Raw genomic sequence first — 6,480 nt, 5'->3', positions numbered from 1 at the left:
CCAAAATTGTTTGTCCTTCAATTATGAAGGTAAGCAATAAACCACAGTACTATTATCACTACTTTTGATCATAGGCTCACATACAGTATATCATTTAGAGATGAAAAACTACCTCAGAATACTTTTATACTCATCTTCATTTCTGAATGTCAGTAGTCTATAGACAGGAATATTGATATTGTTCTCTAATACATGATTGGTGAATCATGGTTATTACTCTAATGAGAATTTGCATTTTTAATATCTTGCTAATTTTACATCAATATAATTATTTTTGTAATTCTATGTATTTTAATTATTTATTTTAAAGTATGCTTCTAAGAATTCATTCATAGTCTCCACCAGACTGCCAAAAGAGCCCATGAAGGGCAAAAACAGTTACTATAAAACTCAGTAAATTTCATGATAACTGTGTGGAACTGATCCAGAATGCAACAAAGAGAGATAATGAGATGAAGGAGTACTTAAAATAAGAATTAGAAAGAAAAATTCCTACATATGTCTAATAAACTTCGAGAAACAGATATATGAAAGAATGAGGAAACTTGAGGAGAAAGCATTATTTGAAATTTGTCTGATTTTAACTTTAGCAATCCCAGTGATAATATCATCCACCCATTATTCTTCTGCTCACATTAGGCTCCCTCCTTCCCCCTTCTTCTTTCCCTCCTTTTTTCCATATCCTTTGCTCTCTTTTTTCTTTTCCTTTCTCTCTTTCTCTACTTCTCTTTTTCATCCCTAAAATTAAAAAAATAAAAAGTAAATTAAAATCTCTTTGCTTATATTAGTTTATTCACAATTTTTTTAGGCTATATAGTTATGTTTGTTTAGTCTTAACAAGCCATAAATTCCACTCATTTTTCCTTGCATTTTATTTTTTTAAGTTTTTTAATTGTGAAATATAACCTATATATATATATAAAAGCAAAATTTCCAGGTACATTTTAGCAAGTAGTTATAGAAAAGATTTTAAAGTTTGGTATGGGTTACAGTTCCATGATTTTTCATTTTTTATTCTACTTCCTCCAAGACACTGGAGACCAACAGAAATATCAGTATAACGGTTCAGCAGTCCTACTCATTTGTTAAATTCTATTTTCTATATTATATTCCTCCTTCTCTTAAAATAACATATATACACAAAAGCAATAAATTTCATGGTATCACAGCAAATAGCTGTAAAACAGAGTTCAGAATTTGGTATAGCTTACAATTCCACAATTTTAGGTTTTTATTTCTAGCTGCTCAAAGGTACTGAAGACTAAAAGAAATATCGGTATAATCATTCAGCATTCATATTTATTTGTCAATCTTGATTTTCTCTGTATAACTTCACCATCAACTTTGATCTTTCTCCCACTCTTTAGGGTATTTGGGCTATGCCCAGTCATACTTTTTCATGTTGAAAAGTGCTGGCCTCTCTGTATTTCAGGTTTTGTCTGGTCCAGGGACCTTCCTGTAGGTTGTAGGTTTTGGAAATCCAACCTGGTGCTTGAGACCTTTGTAGAATCTTGTAAAATGCCTTAGGTATCTTTTAGGATTGCAGGGATGCTTTTGTTTTGGGCTTGGTAAATTATGATAGGTAGCAATGTCTAACTGAAGTATGCATAAGAGTGGCCTCCAATGTAGCATCTTGACTCTATTTGTACTCTCACAGACACTGATACTTTATTTGTTACACTTCTTTCCCCCTCTTTTGGTCAGGATGGCATTGCTGACCCCACAGTGCCAGGTCCAGACTCATCCCTGGGAGTCATATCCCATGCCACCAAGGAGGTTTTCATCCCTGGATGTCATGTCCCATGTAGGGGGAAGAGCAATGGTTTCACTTGCAGAGATAAGAGAGAGAAAGGCCACAACTGAGCAACAAAAGAGGTCCTCTGGAGTTGAATTTTAGTCATACTTATGAGTAGCTCCTCAGATACATACATAAGGTTCAGAAGAGCAAGCCTCAAGATCAATGACTTGGCCTATTGATTTGGGTGCCCCGAATGTTTGGCACAGTATCCAGGGTCTCTCTGGTGGTAAAGTTTAATAGTTCCATAATTTTTATCCCATCTGTCAAGGGACTTGCCAATACTTTTTAATTATCTGCTTAGTATACTCTGGGATATATCCAGCCATTACATTAAGCTTTATATGATTAAAGGCTCTCATTCTTATTCTGGGCTCCCTGTGGTTTGGGTTGTTTAAATGATCTATCCAGACAGGTTGAGTTAGATTATGTGCAACACAAAATGTAGGTTCTGGACATAACAAAATATTCCTCTTTTGTTCTCAAAGATTAGGTGAAGTTCTAAAATACAGGTAATGCCTTCCTTACACATGTATTCTGAATTACCTTAATCCAAATCTGATTGGATTCATTCTTATCTCTAAATACCAGATTATACATATGTAAACCTGCCCCTCAAACAGAAATAAGAATGACCACTCTGAACTAAATGTGATGGCTATAAAAGCTAAAAATTTAGGCCCTGATTTTCTTATAAGTATTTTTTAATTAGATCATAAAATATTTGCTCTCTTGTTTCTGGCTTATTTTGCCTCAGTAAATGTCTCACAGGTTCATTTACACTGTTGCGTGCTTCACAACTTCATTCCTTTTTATAACAGCACCATGTTCGTTCATATGTTTACACCATCGTTTGCCAATGTACTTCTCAGTCACTGCACATTTCAGCACCTTTTATTACTAAGCTTCATGTATAATGTCCAAAGTCAACAGTCCATCAACACTCTCAATTTTAAGATAATTTCATTGCTCCTAAGAGATGGGTAACCAATAAACACATCTTCACCAAATAGAAAATCCAAACCTCCCCCTTACTCTTGTCACTCCCCCCATTATGTACCTCTGGTATGCTGCTGTACTGTTGGTGTTTTCCTTTTAAACATAGCCCATGGCATGCAATAGTATTTTCCCCCAATACACTGAAATTATACACTCTTTGTACAAGAGTCATACCTTGGCAGTAATTTATGCAATAACTTATTTATATTTTTAGTGTTAATTGACACATGAGTTTATACAACCCCTTTCAATCATGTTCACCTTCGTATGGTAATATTACTTATAGACCCACTAGCAAACTGCCTTCACTTCTATCTATTTCCTTCCAATTAAGTTCAAACTCATTAGCAAACTGTTCACCCATCTCAAGCTTCTGTGTCTCTCTGAGCCCTCTTTGTTGTGTATTATAAGCCTCTGGCTTTACACTTACCCTGTTCATCAAAGTGGAATCATACAGTATCTATCCTTTTGTGTCTGGCTTATTTCACTCAGCATTATGTCCTCAAGATTCACTCAGCTTGTCATGTGGTTCAGGACATCATTTTGTCTTATTGGTCAATAATATTCCATCATATGTATATGCCATATTTTATTAATCCATTCATCTGCTGATGAGCACTTAGATTGTTTCCAACTTTTAGCAATTATGAATAGTGCTGCTATGAACATTGGTTTCCAAATCTCTGTTTTCAGCTCTTCTGGACAAATACTGAGTAGTGGTGTTGCTGGGTTATAGTGCAACTCAATATTTAGTTTTCTGAGGAATCACTAGACTGTCTTCCATAGCAGGTGAAATATAATACAATCCCACCAGCAGTGCATAAGTGTACCAGTTTCTCCACCTTCTCTATAACATTTGAAGTTTCCTGTTAGTTTAATAGCAGCCATTCTTGTAAGTGTGAGGTGGTTTCTCATTGTAGTCTTGATCTGCATTTCCCTTGCTCTTCAGAAAAATGTCTACTCATATCTTAAGTCCACTTTATAATTACGTTGCTTGTTCTTTTGTTGTTGGTTTGCATATTTTCTTTATGTATACAGGATGTCAAATCTTTATTCCATGTGTGATTTCCAAATATTTTCTCTCATCAAGTCATCTGCCTCTTCACTTTTTTGACAAAGTCTTTTGAAGCTCAAAAGCATTTTATTTTGAGGACTTCCCACTTACCTATTTTTCTTTGGTTGCTTGTGTTTTATGTGTAAAGTTTAGGAAGCAACCTCCTATTACTAGGTCTTGAGATGTTTCCCTACATTTCATTCTAGGAATTTTATGGTACTGGTTCTTATATTTAGAAGCTTTTGATCCAATCTGAGTTAATTTTTGTATATGGTGTAAGGTAAGGGTCCTCTTTCACTCTTCTGGGCTGTTGATATCCGATTCCCCCGTGTTCATTTATTTAAAAGACTATTTTATCCCAATTCAGTGTTTTTGGGGGCCTTGTTGAAGATCAGTTGATCATATATTTGGTGGTCTATTTTTGCACTCTCTATTCAATTCCATTTGTTGAAATACCTATCTTTATGCCACTACTGTGTTGTTTTGACCACTGTGGCTGTATAATAGGTTTTAAAATTGGAGAATGTTAATAATTCTCCCACTTCTTTCTTCTATTTATGGATGCTTTAAGCTATTTGGGGTCTCTTTCCCTTCCAGATGAATTTGGTAAATAGCTTTTCCAAGTCTTCAAAGTAGGTTGTTGCAATTTTGATTGGCACTGTGTTTAATCTGTAGATCAATTTGTGCAGAATTGACATCTTAACTACATTTAGCCTTCCTATCAATGAGCAGGTAATATCTTGCCCCCTATTTATTTATTTATTGTGTGAGACTTTCTATCAATGAGCAGGGAATGTCTTTCCCCTTTATTTATTTATTTATTTATTTATTTATTTATTCATTTATTTATTGTGTGAGCAGGCACTGGGAATCAAACCCAGGTCTCTGGTGTGGCAGGCAAGAACTCTGCCTCCTGAGCCAACATGGCCTGCCCTCTTCGAGTTATTTTTACAATGTTATGTAGTTCTATGTGTACAAGTCCTTTATATCCCTAGTTAAGTTTGTTCCTAAATAAAATATCAAGTATCTAGGAATTTAGTTAATATTTTGAATGAATTTCTTTTCCTTAATTGACTCCTCCATTAGGTCATTGCTTGTGTATAGAAACGTTACTGATTTTTGTGCATTAATTTTATAACATCCGACCTTGTTAAATGTAATTTTGTTGTAGATTTCTCAAGATTTTCCAAGTATAGTATCATGTCATCTGCAAATAATGAAAAGTTTACCTCTTTTTTTCTAATTTGAATGCCTTTTATTTATTTTACCTGCCTGGTTGCTTTCACTTGAACTTCAAGTAAAATGTTGAATAATATTGGTGACAGAGGGCACCTTGTCTCATTCCCAATCCTACAGGGAAATCTTTCAACCTCTCACCATTGAGTATGATGCTGGCTATGGGCTTTTCATATATGCCTTTTATCGGGTTGAGGAGTTACCTTTGTATACTACCTTTTGTAATATTTGTATCAGAAAAAGATATTGAATTTTGTCAAATCTTTTCCAACATCAATTGAGGAAATCATATTATTTTTTCCCTTTAGATTCATTAATGTATTGTGTTACATTAATCGATTTTCTTACTTTGAACCATCCCTGCATTTCTGGTATAAAACCCACTTGGTCGTGGAGTATAATGCTTTTAATGTGCTGTTGAATTAGATTTGCTAATATTTTGTTGAGAACTTTTGCACGTATGTTCAATAGGAACATTGGTCTGTAGGTTTCCTTTCTTGTATCATCTTTACCCAGTTTTGTTATTAAAGTGATGCCAGCTTCCTAAAATGAGTTAGGTAGTGTTCCTTTTTCATCAATTTTATGGAAAGCTTTGAGCAGGATTGGTGTTATTTCTTTTTGGAATGTTTGATAAAATTCCCTTTTGAAGCCATCTGGCCCTGGGCTTTTCCTTGTAGGAACATTTTTGATGACTGATTGAATATCTTTACTTGTGATTGGTTTGATGAGATCTTGTATTTCTTCCTGAGTCAGTGTAGCTTCTTTGTGTGTTTCCAGGAACTTGTCCATTTCATTTAAGTTGTCTAATTTGTTGGCATATAGTTGTTCATAGTATCCTCTTATCAATTTTTTATTTTCAAGATCCATGGTAATGACCCTCCTCTCATTTCTGATTTTGTTTATTTTCATCCTCTCTCCTTTCTTCTTTGTCAGCTTTCCTAGTGGCCCATTGATTTTGATTTTCTCAAAGAACCAACATTTGATTTATTGATTCTTCCCATTGTTCTTTTGTTCTCCCATTCATTTAACTCTGCATTAATCTTTGTTATTTTTCTCCTTCTATTTGCTTTGGGGTTTGTTTGCTGTTCTTTCACATGTTCCTCCAGGTGAGTAGTTAAGTCTTCAATTTTTGCTCATTTTTCTTTTTAAATATAGGCATTAAGAGCAATAAATTTCCCACTCAGCACAGCCTTTACCTCATCCCATAAGTTCTGATGTGCTGTATTCTCATTTACGTTCGTATCCAGAGGCTATTAATTTCTCTGACAAGTTTTTCTTTGATCCACTCATTTTTTTAGGAATGTGTTATTTAATCTTCAGACGTTTGACAAAGTTCTTGTTCTTTGGTGCTTGTTGATTTCCAGCTTCACTCTATTGTGATCAGAGAAAGTGCTTT

The 6,480-nt window shown here is 34.5% G+C and overlaps 1 long non-coding RNA gene across 1 annotated transcript in view; it reads right to left on the bottom strand.

The window, feature by feature from the left end:
- Window positions 1-519: 519 nt before the first annotated feature.
- The window catches only part of LOC143676159 (uncharacterized), a 32,811-nt gene continuing 26,850 nt past the window's right edge, over window positions 520-6,480 (bottom strand). Inside the window, exon 3 of the long non-coding RNA XR_013171871.1 lies at window positions 520-738. This is a non-coding gene — a long non-coding RNA (uncharacterized LOC143676159). The remainder of the gene's footprint in view (window positions 739-6,480) is intronic.

The sequence above is a fragment of the Tamandua tetradactyla genome, chromosome 3 (assembly GCF_023851605.1).
Source record: "Tamandua tetradactyla isolate mTamTet1 chromosome 3, mTamTet1.pri, whole genome shotgun sequence".
NCBI lineage: Eukaryota > Metazoa > Chordata > Mammalia > Pilosa > Myrmecophagidae > Tamandua > Tamandua tetradactyla.
The sequence above is the reverse complement of the archived record's forward strand: the minus strand, read 5'-3'. Positions and strand labels throughout refer to the sequence as shown.